At 40.6% G+C, this 15617-nt stretch overlaps 1 long non-coding RNA gene across 1 annotated transcript; it reads left to right on the forward strand.

The window, feature by feature from the left end:
* Positions 1–13605, forward strand: LOC119854933. The gene is made up of 3 exons (XR_005292688.1): positions 1–468; positions 9877–9954; positions 10511–13605. It is a non-coding gene; the product is annotated as an uncharacterized LOC119854933 (long non-coding RNA).
* The last annotated feature ends 2012 nt before the right edge of the window (positions 13606–15617 follow it).

Genomic DNA, 15617 nt, shown 5'->3' on the forward strand with positions numbered 1-15617 from the left:
AGAGTCTCTCTCTGTGTTCCAGGAAGGGCCTGGCTGCAGGGACCCCAGGGAGTACCTAGATTGGAGCAGGGCTGAGGGGGAAAGGCCAGGGGAGCTCTGGCCTGGAAAACCCCCAGGTTGCAAGGCCTAGATTAGGGCCTATTAGGTACTGGGGCTGCAAGGGGGAAGCACATGGGTAGACAGAGGCAGCAGGTCCAAACCTCCTTGCCTGTGATGAGTGGCTGATCCACTGCAGTCTAAGTGATGGCAGTAGCCAAGACTGAGGTAAGGTGTGGGTTGGGGTTCCCCAGGGAGGGGAGACCCTCAGGGATTATTGGAGTACTGCCAGGGGGTGGCACCCCAGTGGGAGAAAGCACCGGGTCCTGGAAGGGACTGGGGCCGGCGGTAAGGCGGATCACCAGATGGCAGAGGGCGCTCCAGAGGCTGATGAGCTAATTCCCAAGGACAACCAGCAGGAGGTGCCACCAGGTGAGTTCAGCTCTCTTGCAGGCATATACAGCTGATCTGAAGTGCCACGCAGTGCTGTGTTTTGGGTAGCAAGCATTCTCACAATGGCAACGAGCCTTTTCAGAACATTTTACCAGTAAAGAGACTCTTGATGCTGATCATCTATGGTGGCCTTTAACCTTAGTCTCATCTCAGGCTCTTTCCACCTATGGAATGCTTGCTGATTTACTTCCTTCTCATGGCATGCCAGATTTTTCCAGTCCTTTGTTCCTGTAGAACCCAATGTGGCTGGAACATTAGACTGGAAGAGTTTTCAACAAAAATAGTATGCAGCACTCTGAGGTTTTGAGTACATAAGCCATGGCCTCTCCTCTTTGTCACCATTGGGGATTTCACGCCAGTAATGTGTAGGATGGAAACTTCTATTTTCATTGTCTTTGGGGAACATGAAGTTTTTCACTTGCTGTGGCCCATGCAGTACAAGGAAGTCCCTCAGGCTACTGCTCAAGTGGGTCCATCTAGATCATCTAGACTTAAGGAACTAAACTCAGCAGCAGCTGTTTCTTGTGCCTGTACAACACTCTTCTCTGATCTGCACTTTTCTTCAGGAATGTGCATGGTTACATCCTTTGAAATGGACATATGGATGCTGTAGTAGCTGCCAGGTCACCTGCACTCTGACTAACTGGAAGATCAGGCATCTCCTAACCACTCATATCCTCACTGGGGCCGCAAGGCTCACCGTGAACATTTGTGTCTATGTATCGCAGGAGAGCTCCTTCCTGCTTAGATAGAAAAGCTTCCTTTGTTTGCTTTCTTTTTCTGAATGCTGCTCCAGAGGGGTGTGTTCTTCTTTCACTCATGACTCTAGCTGTGCCAGCTATAGTGGCTCTCAACACTCAATTGAAGGGGACAAATAAGCAGGCTGGTAGTAGGGCCTGAATAAGGGAATATATCAGTGTCTTAAGGGCCTAACTGGCTCCTACTACTTCAGTTGACTGCCTGTTCCCCTCAAGTGGGTTCTGGGAAGCAGCAGGAAACAAGAAGCTCCCTGAGAAGCTGGTGTTAATCAGTCCAGGCTCCTGGGGGTTCTAGAGAGGAACATAAGAGGTTCCTCCTCCTCCTCCCCTCTCTCCTGCAGCTCCTGCCGCTTTGTGGTGTTCCCTCTCACCTTTTCGCCTGCCTGCCTGTCTCTTGTGCCCTCCTTCCTCCAGCACAGCACTCCACCATCTCTGTGCATCTAGAGCAGAGAGGATACATTTGCACCAGCAGCAGACACAATTTTCTACACTCTGGGTCCTAGTGGCACCCCTCCACAGTCTGGCACCTGAGGCGGCTGCCTCAGTTCACCTCCAACGTAAGGCCAGCCCTGGGTGGAGGGGAAGGGTTAACATTTTCATGAGGGCAGGCTGTGTCTCCAATCCCACTGAAAAGAATAGAGGTAGCAGCCATTTTGAAAAAGGGGAAATCTTTGTGACTTTCTCTTCAAGAGATCATTATTCTTTGGTCACAGCTAAAGAAGAAATTTCAGCAATGAAAAATAGTGACAAAGAATGTTAATCCTAAAAAACACTTATTTAAATGCAGATAATGCATTAGACTTCCATGTGTTTTAACAATATGGGAAATTTTGAAGAATCTCTTTTGCCATTAAGATTATTCTGGATAACAGGGAATTAAATTTCATAAGGAACCCATTCTTGTAAATTCTCAAGAAAATCACTCTGTACTCAGTGCCGTAATTTTTGGGATCTGCTGTATTCTCCATATGTAATAAAATGCTTGAATCTCTGCCTTAAATGCAAAACTCATCTCAACCATAAGTTAATGCAACCGGCGCATCTATAATTATTATAAAAACAATGAGGAGTCCGTTGATACCTTAAAGACTAACAGATTTATTTGGGCATAAGCTTTCATGGGTAAAAAAACTCACTACTTCAGATGCATGGAGTAAAAATTATAGATGCAGGCATAAATATACTGACACCTAATATAATTATGTGTACTCACAGTTGTATGTGCAATAAATATACTATAATTGGGCAAAATGATTTGTCTGCAAATTTTTTTTAAAATCTAGTATAGCGAAGGAATCATTCTTGTCTCTTAGGAAAACAAGGACTAAAGGTATATATTGTATATAATTTTTAATCTGCAGTATCATTTATATGATAAAGTGAGTCATTCTGGTCTGCTCTCTCCCATTTATATTTATGAAAAATTTCAACATCTGTAATCTCTCCTGAAGAGACAAAAGAAATTCATTGTTCACTCAATGCCATTTTTAAACTTTTTCATAGAGGGCTTTTTGCCAGATTTTTCTGCTTTTGACTAAGAAAAAAACAATTTTTTTTATAGACTGGGTCATATTTCCAATTTAGCTCTCTGCATCATGCTGTCTTAACCACAGTGCTTATCCTTGTGATCAGCAGGAGGGATAGGAAGGTAGTATAACTATTGGGGCTACTCCCTAGTGTGCCAGGTGTACTGCAATTTGTAGATGCTTCAGCAACTAGTCTTGTAGGCACTAGTCTTGGTAGGTCCCAATAATGACTCAGACATATGGCTAAGGAAAGGTTGTTTTACTGTGGCTGGCAGGAAAGGGAAAGGTTGCAAATACCCTAGCTATGGAGGCTTAAACTATTTCAGTTCAAAGTGAACAATAGCAGTTCTTGTTTGGACTACCCCAGGGGCCCAAACAAGAGTCAGGACTCTTCAGGCCTAGTGCCTCCAGTCCAGTCTCTATTTCAAGCAAATGGGCACAAATGTTTCCAGGCCAGGCTCATTGGGGCCCATCTGCACTGGTTCCCCTGTCCAAGCACTGCTGCTCCATCCTAAGTCCCACACAGATCTGCACACAGCTGTAATGTCCAGCAGTCACAGTCTGTTCCACATGCAGCTGTCTCTGCAATTCCTGGGACTTCCCTGCAGCTCCTGCACTGCCATGTGGCCTCTGCTCCTCAAACAGCTATGTCCTGGTTCATGACCTTTCCCCTTACCTGACCCAACGGAAGGGGATGTGCTGCAGGGAGGAGGAGGCTAATGGGAATTGTAGTCCCCAGCCTAGCAGATCCATCACATTATCATCACACAGACAGACACACATACACACAAACTTCATTGAAATTTGCAGCTGTGCAGACTATTGTACTTGATCCTCCATAGTTCCTCAAACTGGCTTCAATTCAAGTTCCCCCAACCTCCAAGAACAAGCAGTGGTTTCCCATGTTACTTTCATGCCCTCAAACCCTTCATAAAAACTTTTAGTGAATTTTTGTTTTGCTGTGATTGAACATTCACTAGCGTTTTTCAAGCTGCTATTCATGGTGTATTTTGAGTTTGAACATGGTTTGCTGAGAGAGGTTAAATGGTATAAGTCATATGATAGAAGTCACATAGTGACTGTCCTCGTATTCTCAACTGGTAGAGCCTATTTGATGTGACTAGGAAGGTCATCTGAGTTCAGTAGAAGATATTTTCACACTTTCTATGCAAAAGAAAAATTGCCTGTTAGTGGACCTCCCTTATCTACTGTACAGTAGTTGGAAAAATTGGGGTGAGGACATTTCCTCCCAGCCCCTGCATCTAACTGATTCTGGCAGCCCGTGGCCTAGAACTATATTATCTTCAGAAATTTCCCTAGTTACTTGGAACCATCTCATTATTTTATATTTTGGCACACAATTATAGACAGGAACATATTCTTGAGATTATTCTTTTATTGCATCAGAATTGAGGTCTAATCTCTGAGTGTTGCTGGCAGAGGTCTAAACACTATTTCTATAATTCCCTCAGCTATTGAAACTCTCTCATTATTACTTTATATTTTGGCTCACATAATAATTATAACTCAGTTTTACAAGGGGAAATTTGTTACCCTGAAATCAGAGATTTGTGCTTGCATTACCACTGATGTCTCATCCACTTTCAGGTCCGGTGAACCAATGCAAACATCCATTAACTAATCTAAACTGAATCTTGCTTATTGGCTCACAACAAGGAGATGACTGTGGAGATATGAGCCATTAGCAATTATCTTCAAAAAGTCATTGAAGACAGGTGAGATTCCAAAGGATTGGAAAAGGGCAAATATAGCGCCAATCTATAAAAGGGGGAATAAAGACAACCCAGGGAATTATAGACCAATCATTTTAACTTCAGTACCCAGAAAGATAATAGAGCAAATACTTAATCAATTTGCAGACACCTAGAAAAAATAAGGTGATAAGTAACAGTCAACGTGGATTTATCATGAACAAATTGTGCCGAATCAACCTAATAGCTTTCTTTCACAGGATAACAAGCTTTGTGGATAGGGGCAAGCAGTAGATATGGTATATCTTGACTTTAGTAAGGCTTTTGATACTGTCTCACATGACCGTCTCATAAACAAACTAGGGAAATACAACCTATGGAGCTACTATAAGGTGGATGCATAACTGGTTGGAAAACTGGTCCCAAAGGGTAATCATCAGTGGTTCACAGTCAAGCTGGAAGGGCATATCGAGTGGGGTCTCACAGGGATCAGATCTGGGTCTGGTTCTCTTCAATATCTTCAACAATAATTTAGATAATGGCATAGAGAACTTATAAAACTTGCAGACAATACCAAGCTGGGAGGGATTGGAAGTGCTTTGGAGGATAGGATTAAAATTCAAAATGATCTGGACAAAGTGGAGAAAAGATCTGAAGTAAATAGGATGAAATTCAACAAGAAAAAATGCAAAGTACTCCACTTAAGAAGGAACAATCAGTTGCACCCATGCAAAATGGGAAATGACTGCCTAAGAAGTAGTACTGCAGAAAAGTATTTGGGGTCATAGTAGATCACAAGCTAAATGAGTCAGTGTAACACTGATGCATAAAAAGCAATAATCATTCTGTAATGTATTAGCATGTGTGTTGTAAGCAAGACACAAGAAGTAATTCTTCCGCTCTACTCCATGCTGATTAGGCCTCAACTGGAACATTGTGTCCAGTTCTGGGTGCCACATTTCAGGAAAGATGTCGACAGATTGGAGAAAGTCCAGAGAAGAGCAACAAAAATAATTTAATATCTAGAAAATGTGACCTATGAGGGAAGATTAAAAAAAAAAATTGGGTTTCTTCAGTCTGGAGAAGAGAAGACTGACAGTAGACATGACAAGAGTTTTCAACATAAAAGACAAGGAGGGAGAAAAATTGTTTTCTTTAACCTCTGAGGATAGGACAAGAAGCAATGGGCTTAAATTGCAGCAAGGGCAGTTTAGAATGGACGTTAGGAAAAATCTGTCAGGGTGGTTAAGCACTGGAATAAATTACCTAGGGAAGTTGTGAAATCTGTCATTAGAGATTTTTAAGAGCAGATTTGACACACCTGTCAGGGATGGTCTAGATCAGTGGTGGGCAACCTGCAGCCCATCAGGGTAATGCGCTTGCAGGCCACAAGACAGTTTGTTTACATCGACTGTCCACAGGCACAGCCACCCACAGCTCCCAGTGGCCGCAGTTTGCCGTTCCTGGCCAATGAGAGCTGCAGGAAGCGGTGCGTGCCTGACAGCCATGTGCATCCCACGGGCCGCAGGTTGCCCACCACTGATTTAGATAATATTTAGTCCTGCCATGAGTGCAGGGGACTAGACTAGATGACCTCACAAGGTCCCTTCCAGTCCTATGATTCTATAAGATTTTGCAATAGGAAAAAGTGGCTTTATTGAAACGAGAGCATTTTTTAACTTAGTGACTGATGAATCCATGTGCTCAGATACCACATTACTAAGCCATACTCTTGCAAGATTTTGGATTTTTCTTCATTTGTCTTTTGGAGGCAAAATCTCAAATAATGCAAGGGTTGGGTCCTGTCAAATTTAAGGCCCTACTTCACTCTTTAACTGATCCCCAGATTCTAATCTGTATCTGATCTGGATCCAAAGACCATCTCATTAGCCCACCTCTAGGTTGCAAAATTCTACTTAAACAATATTCTAGGCAGGGTAAGCTGTCATGTTTTACGTTTTTTTTGTATTTTATTTTATTTTTAATTAAATAAATTAAGAACTTGTAAAATCTATTCTGTTGCCTGAAGTCTTTTATGCTCTTTACACATAGTATAGAGCTTATGGAGCACCAGGGTTACTGTGATGGAAATGTAGCAAAGATAAGTTAATCATACTTGGGCACTTGGGTTTTTAGTAAGGAAACAAGAATTCTGTTCCATAAAAAATTGAGATTATAACTTGTTTTCATTCTGCATTGGAAGAAAACAGACATTTATTTATTTTGGTGGAAATCAGAGAGAGAGTGCCCAGAGTAGCCAATAGCCCAGGACTGTACTCAGTGCACTCACTTAATCTCTTACATCCCAGGAGTGTGCACTCACCACTATGTTATACGGTCACTCTTGCTGTCTGGCCCAGTGAATAATTATGGATACATAGTGGAACAGTCCCAATAGAGGGAAAGAAGAGGGGGGGAGAGAGAGATTCTGACTGTATGGCCTGATGGTTACTGCTCTTGCCTGAGATATGTGAGGCCCAGGTGAATTCCCTAACCACTGGGCTATCAGCTATTCTGGGGTCTATCTTTCGCTTGAAACCGATACATTTCCACAACGTTTTGGTTTTGATGGATCAGCATTTTCAGATGGAAAAGCTGTTTTGTCCAAAAATTCCCAACCCACTCTAATTTTTAGTAGCTGGCTGATCTCATAAGCAAGTTAAAAATAAGAACCAGCAGCAAATCTAAAAAAACAAGGTTATGAAGATCAAGGTAGTACAGTTTACAATTATGTTTGAAGAAAGTTTTATGAGACTGAAGAATCAGAATCTATATGCCAGAGTAAAACAAATTATGACAACAGAGCTGGTATGTACTAAAACCAAATTGATCATGACTTTTTTAAAAACTGTATACAGATTGCTATCATGTGGTCCTTGGGTAACAAACCTAGGGTATCCTTTATATTCTAGACCATTTTTCCATTGTGATGAGATCTCTTCAGCTGCTGTTTTAATAAAGGCTAGAGTTAAACTTGCTTTCATCACTGATGCTATAATTAGTATGTCTATTTTTTCTATGGTTTCAGCTGAACCATATGGTTATCTAATGCTAACAAGACCCAAGGTATTTTAGATTCTGTATATTGCTTCCTATCTGGATTCCTAATTTTCTACAGCACTTCTTTTCCTGCTTGTATAAGGAAGGAAAGGGAAATCAAAGCCGGTGTTTGTTACACTTCCTGAGGATTAATGTTCCCTTATGGAAAGGTTTGCAAACCTCTGTTTTTGACTATGCTTCCATTTTGTTTTTTCTGCAAAAGAATATGCCCTAAGAGTCAAACAGACTGTTCAAGATCACTTCTGTTTTTCCTAGAATATTTTGATTGGATGCTTTGATTGAATAAGATGTCCAGAGATATTAACAGTTCATAATACTCAAATGATAGTGAAATTACAGTAACAGATACTTTTTATGTCCACAATGTGCTACATACTGTACAAATAATAAAAGGTATAGTCTCTGCCCCAATTTAAAAACACAAGACAGACAGACAATGGAGGGAGGCAGGGAGAAGAGTTACAAAAGAAAGTGGCCAAGGAGGAGATTGGCCAGATCCTCTTAATGCAATATTTAACCCAGTGGTTGGGAGATCTATATTTTTTTCCCAGTTATGTCCTTGATGTAAAGGCATAGCAGCCAGCTAGTTTCTTGTAGGCATCTTTGTAGAAGTAGCTATAGGAGGACAGATTTGTGGGTTTGTGAAACAGAACAGGTAAGGCATTCCATACAGAGATAACTGTGGGAGAATAGAAAAATGGTTTGTCAAATTAGTGGTGCCTGGGACAATGAGGAAAGAGCAAATAAGTAGGGAAGGAAAGAATTAGCTAGGGGTTTGAAGCCTGATCTTGATGCAGTGGAGAACATGAAGCCACTGGAAGAATTTAAAGCAGGGAGTTATATGGTCAGAGTGAGCAGCAAGGAAGATTATCTTGGCAGTTGCATGTAGCCTGGTGGGCTGGGTGGCCAGTTTGGATGTCAGGAAGCCCAGAGAACATGAGATTACAGAATTCAAGAGGCAACATCATGAGAGTTGAAACAAGAGTTTTGCTGTAGAGGTAAAAAGATGAATAGGTCTTATATATGTTATTGAGAAAGCAGCAGCAGGATTTGGATATTGTTTAGATGGGTGGGAAAAGGTGAAGGGGGAATCAAAGATGACCCCCAGGTTATGGGTCTGGCTCTGAGTTAGAGGGAGGATAGTGGTGAGATACATTGTCTACATTCTTCCAAAACTGCATCAGGAGTGGATAAGAACATTTCTGAGTCATCAGCATAGAGCTTGGAGTTGAAGCCAGAGGAGGTATAAAGTAAAAATAGGAAGGAACCAGTGAGTCAGTGATATTCAAACAGGCACTGGGCAAGAGGAAAAGGAGGCAGAAGACCTGCCAAAAGACTTGCTGAAGGAATGGCCAGACCAGTTAGAGAATCAAGAGAGGATAGTATAATAATCTTGAGGACAACATGTTTAGATGGAGGGGATGATCAACAGTGTCAAAAGGTAGGCAGAAGGATAAGGATGGAGCAAAGACTCTGAAATTTGGCAAGAAAAATGTTAAAAGTTCTAGTGAGAGCATCTTCAATCAAATGAAGCAGTGGGGAAGCCAGACTGGAGGGAATCCAAGATTAAATTAGGGAAGAGGAGGTCAATGCAACATGAAGTATAGCTTTTTCGTTTTGCTGGCAACTCTGAAAAATTGAACAAAGCTCATTACAGATCGAACAGAAATCTTGCCAAATGAAAAGTGGAAAAGATTTCAGCTGAACAAAATGAAATATTGTCTTGATTTGAGCATTTTAAAACATTTTAAAATTTAAGTCATTTGGAATAAAAAAAAACCTTTAAAAAATCCAAAAATCAGAGTTTCATTAAAGGTTTTTTGTTTGAAACAATTTGGTAAAATCAATACGAATTATGCCACTGAAACTTTTTTTTTCTCTGAAAGTTTTGATTAAAACTTTTTTTGCCCAGCTCTGACAGGTTTTGCCCCTAATCTCCCCTCCCCCAATAAAAAACAAAAAATCAACTCTCTCCTCCTCTCCTGTGACTATTATTGAGATTTGTTGCCTACTCTCCACCCTTGCCAGCAAAACAAAAAAGCTGTACTTCACACAGCTCTACTTGCCAGTCTTTTCTCTCTGAAGAAGTCAGTGAGACTTTGCACAGAGGGGTAAGGGAGATCACGTTGATAGTCCTCTTAATTATTCTTCGAAGTGAGCTGTAGCTCACGAAAGCTTATGCTCAAATAAATGTTAGTCTCTAAGGTGCCACAAGTACTCCTTTTCTTTCTTCAAAGGACTGTAAACTTAAGAGTTAATGCTTTATTTCTTAGAAATAGTTTTCTCAGAATGTTGCTGTAATATTTGTTATTGCTTTACTGTCTCCTGCAGGTCTAATTTTTACTGTTTTAATACTGTGGTTTCAGTGCCAATGTCAATATGAAGACAGGAGCATTTCCAGTTTGACAGGTCAGAGTCTTATATATCCAGGGCTTCTTGTTGGAAGCTGAACCAGTGGGCCAGCCCAGATGTTTTTACAATGACTATATTGATGGAAGACAGTAAACAGACATATCAGACACCAATTGGAGTATGGAAAGAAATACCTACTCCAGCTCACACTGTTCTAAATTTCATTTTGGAACTTGACTTCAGAGCTAGAAACCAGCTTTATAGTAACTTAACCTTAGCCTTCACATATTTGACAATGTCAGGGCAGAGATGAAGTCCTGAGATATGGAGGCAGATGGGGAGCTTCTGTGGTGGCATTGAAATGTAGGGATTTGAATTGTAATGGTTATATCATGTCCTAGATGAGCTCATTAATTCAATAATGTGTTCAATTAAATATATTAATGTAAGTTGTATAGAACTCTTTCACATATTAGTGCCTGGTGTGATGTTTAGAACAATCCTTTTTACTATTTATTTATCTCAACAGATCCCTGCAAATTAATTATCTAAAAGATTGAAGAGCCCATTTTTATTTTTAAAATTCCAACATCTTCTATTTTTAATTCCTCAGGTTGACCATTGTTTTTCAGAACTTTGTCGAGGAGCAAGCAATTTACAGATGACAGAGACAACAGTCACAGATTCTATATTGGAATATTTCAACAACGAAAAACTGACAGACTGCAGAGCAAAGCACAGTGATATTCAGCTAAGAATCGTATCCATGTCTTGACACTGGGTATGACACAAGTCAGATTCCACCATAAATTGGTGAATTAAAATAGGACTTCTTTATTAAGGAAAGGACTCTACATGCTTTCTGTGATTTCAAAAATGACAAGCTTTTTTGCCATTCTTGACTTGTCTCAGACTCACCTTGGTTTCCTCACTCTTCCACTCTGAAAGGAGCCCTTTGCCAGCACTGTGTTTTCCAACTAAAAGTAACCCAAGGTGCTTTCATTTGCAGAAGCTTCAAATACAATGACTGCAATGAAGAATGAGATCCCGTAAAACCTGAGGGCAGTGATGATTCCCATTGAGCATGCAATCAACTTCCTAAATCTCCTGACCAAGAACAAAGCATCCAGTTGTGTCTACCATGATTCATTGTGATGCACAAGACATGCACTCCATGGTCCGTGTTGCTCCCGAGACTGCACAGGAACTATTCAGTTCCACATGAATGAAGGAAGGTGACAAAGTATTATGGAAGAATTTGGAAACTGCTCCAGTTGCAGCATGAAATGAAGTAACTGACATGTTTTACTGTTTTAAAGGCAGCATTTTTAGTTTAAGCTGATGTAACTACAGATGCTGCTCTGACAGGAAAAAACACTGGGAGTAAGGGGATTTGATGTATTCCAGCCCTGAGCAGCCATAATAATTACAGTAGAGTTTCACTGCTTCTCCCTCTGGCTATGTATAGGCTTACACAGGCATATAGAGTATATACACTACATGCACGCCCACCTAGCACAGGTATAAATAGTAGTGTAGTACTTAAGCAAGTACAGACCTGCCAAAATCTTACAGTATGTACCCTATGCAGCTCTTTAAAATTGAGTCAAGTGCAACACTGTTGCAAAAAAGCAAACATGTATTAGCAGGAGTGTTATAAGCCTTAAGTGCAGGGAACTGGATTAGAATACCTCTCAAAGCCCCTTCCAGTCCCCAGATTCTACACACCCAAGCAGTGCCTGCATGTCTACATGGCTATTTTTAGCAGCCTGTGTTTCACTGTGGCATGTAACTACACATACTCTACATGCTGCTGCAAATGTGGACAAAGCCTGTATGTGCTTTATTTGGACACTCTGATGGTAGCTTTGAACTACTAGTTCCCTGAAGAAAAACCAGGATTCAGCTTGCTCCCATGGAACTAAAGGGCTTTCAAGAAACTTTGAAAAATATTCAGACTATATATTCATTCAAACATATTTTCAAAGAAGCATCCACTTAGTTAAAGAATGGACCAATTGGACTGGCAAAGGAATAGACATAGGCTAGACAGACATTTTGGAGCACACCAATCTTTACTCAGCCATTAGTAGACCATCTTGATCTTCCAGTCACAAACATGCATGAATCTAACATTCCTTCAGCCCTCTGCACAGAGTCAAGATGTGGCTTTGATTGATATCAGATGACAAGTGGTTGAATGAACTGTATTTTTGAGTATTCTTCAGAAGAAGATTGAGCCAAAGGACAAGTTATAAGTCTATCTAGATTTAGAACAAGGCAACTTGTATAGAAGTTAAAAACTGTGCTACCTTTACAAACCTCATTAGGCTAATGTTCTGTTGAACAATGAATATCAATTGTTTCTTGATTAGAATCTTTGTGCCAGGCAACAAATGTAGGGGAGGCAGAAGTATTAGCACATAGCTTTTTATTTTTTAACCTTTCCTGAACAATATGAATTACTAACCAATGTCAGATTCTGCAAACCCTTATGCACAGGCTTAACTTTACACACAATAAGCATATACCTAGCTATTTGCAGGATCTTGCTCTCAAGTTTCTCATTTACTGATCTCACTAGATAATAGCAAACTATCTCTGTGCAGTATTTATTCATTAAGTAATTTTAGTTTCACAAATTCCTTCTTCCCCCTGTATTTGTATTTCCAGCTGATGTCCTTCATTTCTATAAGACTCAAGAGTTAGAGTGAAATCCTGGCCCCATTAAAATCAACAGGAATTTTGCCATTGACATAAGGAGGACCAGGATTACACTCTTAGATATGAAGTAAAATAGCTAAATACTTCTTAGAATTTACTGGACTGAATCCAGGATAGCTAAAATAGGGATCAAAGCAAATGACAAGTGCTGGAGTAGTGATGCATTCAATATGATTTTAATGCCTATGGTATGGTTTTGGAATGTCCATTTGTACATAAATTCCAGGACAAAGGAGTTCAAAGAGCTAATGCGCTTTTGAACAGCAGGGTTCTCTTTGGATCCTAACATTTTCCTGCAAAGGTTTCTAAGTGATGTGGCTACATTAGTAAAGCAGTGGAACAATTTGAGTGAAGAGTTCATTTAACAGATAAAAAATTGATCCTTCAAAAACAAAAGCATCTAAAGGCTTAATATTATCAACTGGTACAAGTGTGAATTAGAAAATTTTAAAGAGTATCATGCCACATAAATGAATAGGATAAATTGAAGGAAACTGTCACATTCCTGGCTATTTATTAATCTGTAATATATGTGTTACCATTTCATCTGTGTATACAGATTTCTGTTTTCAGTCCAATAGATACAAACAAAATGAACAGGATGCAGAGTGTATAGGGAACTAAGGAATATTTCATTTTTTATCTAGAAAATGTTACAAAACTGAGCAGACACTTTATTAGACAATACATAAAATACTTACACGGACTGATACACAAATTGGCCTGATAGGATTTAAATGGATTTTGCTTCATAGTCCCAGCACTTTCTTCTTTTCTGAAAGCTGTATATATGACTAACTGTACAGCTGCAGCCTGCGGTCACACTGGTAAATGCCCTTGAGCGAGAGGATTAATTCTGCCTGTCTGTACATTGCTAAAATTATTACTGCAGTGTGTGTGCGTGTGTGTGTGACATGATTTCATTAGGTGGGTTCTCAAGTGTGGGAAATGAACCTATTTTAGCAGAGAGTGCAAGAGCAGAGGAAGAGCAAAAAAGCTGGTTAGGCCACAGCTGGAGTACTGTGTCCAATTTTGGTATAGAAAGAATGTGGAGAAACTGGAAAGGATTTAGAGGTGAGCAACGAAGATGATGAAAGGGATGGAATGTAAGCCATACGAGCAAAGGCTGAAGGAACTGAGTATGTTTAGTTTGCAAAAGAGGAGATGGTGGGGGGGAGGACACGAGAGTGGTCTTCAAATAGTTGAAAGGCTGCCATAAAAATGAAGGAGAAAAGTTGTTCTCTCTTGCCATAGAAGGCAGGACAAGAGTCAATGGGTTCAAACTAAAGCATATCAAATTAAGATTAAATTATTAGAAAAATGTCCCAACTGTAAAATCAGTAGGACAATGAAACAGATTGTCTAAGGAGGCTGTGGAAACTCTTTCACTGGAGATTTTCAAAGGGAGACTGAATAGCCATCTGTCTTGGATGGTTTAGACACACAAAAAATCCTACCTAGATGACCCTTGCGGTCCCTTCGAACCTTATGATTCTACGATCTCAAAGATTCAGACCGACCTTTAAAAAAGAGAGATGGCATATCAGTCAGCGGTAATGACATCATGATTCTCTCGTTGTGTCTGAGAGCATATCTGTTCAGGCTGTTGGACAATACCAACCTCCATGCATTCAATAATGGTAAAAGGGAAATACCATGTGCAATTTCGGCTGGATAGCAGGGCCTTCTGCAATGTGATTCCTTGGAGTGAATAGGACTCAAACACACCCATTCCAAAGAGCATATGCAATATGATAACATACAATAAGAACATAATGCAGCCCACAGGAAAATGTGATCTCATAGTAACTAACCTGAAAAATGACAGACAGGACCAACTGAAGTGAAGACCACTCTTAGGGAATACAGCTATATAAGCCACAGATCTGATTGGAGCAGCATCAGAGTTTTATAGCTGCAATGAAAAAAGCAAAAGGGGGAGTCCTGTGGACAATGGAGACAATGTTAAAAGCCTATGGAGTTGTTTTCAAAGGTGACAGGTGCCTTGAAGGAAAGCTGCAACAAGAAGTAGACCCCACAGTGGAACACGTGCTTATCACGAAGCAAAATTCCAGTGGAACTGTGTAATCTAGTACATAAGGAGCTCAAAAGTCTGCAGGCAGAGGTATCATTACACCTGTAGAGACCAGTATAGCCTAGGTAAGCAGCTTGGTGGTGGTAAAGAAGCCATCTAAATAGACACAAAGCCACTAAATTGGGCATTGAAAAAAGTCTTATCCACTGCCCACAGCTGATGACATCTTGTCAGAACTCTCCAAAGCCAGAATGTTTATGGTTTGTGATGTGAGGAACAGGTTTTGGTACATAAGCCTGGATAAAGAGTCCAGCATGCTGAGGGCCTTTGCCACATCATTTGGTTACTACAGATGACTGTTCATGCTGATGAGCGTGAGCCCAGCACCAGAGAAGGACTCAAGCCAAGCACTGGAAGGACTGCCTGTGGAGAAAATAAGTCCAGATGATATCCTTATTGTATGTGAAGGAAGCAATGATACAGAAGCTGACAGAGACCATGACAGAAAACTACAAGCTTTTCTAAAGCAATGCAGGGCTAAGAACATAAAACTCAGCCCAGAAAAAATGCAATTCGAATAGCCTGAGGTGAAAAATATTAGGCATCTACTCACAGCAGAAGGACTGAAAACAGATTCCTACAAGATCAAGTCAGCCAGATACCTGCCAGTTCTGACAGGGATGAAAGGGCTACAGCACTTCACAGGAATGATACATTTGCTGAGTAAATTTTGTCCACACCTGGCTGCAGCAGCAGAACCCATATGTCAGCTCACAAGGCAGGATGTTGAGTGGGACTAGGCAGGTTGCCAACAGCAAGCATTTGACACACTGATACAAAGGTTAACAGATGGTCCCTGTCCTGATGTACTACCAGGCAGGAGAGTCAGGACACTCCACTGTGATACATCAGAAAAAGGACTGAGTGTAGCTCTCTTGCAGTTTATGGCAGGAGAGCCAAG

The sequence above is a fragment of the Dermochelys coriacea genome, chromosome 4 (assembly GCF_009764565.3).
Source record: "Dermochelys coriacea isolate rDerCor1 chromosome 4, rDerCor1.pri.v4, whole genome shotgun sequence".
Lineage (NCBI taxonomy): Eukaryota > Metazoa > Chordata > Testudines > Dermochelyidae > Dermochelys > Dermochelys coriacea.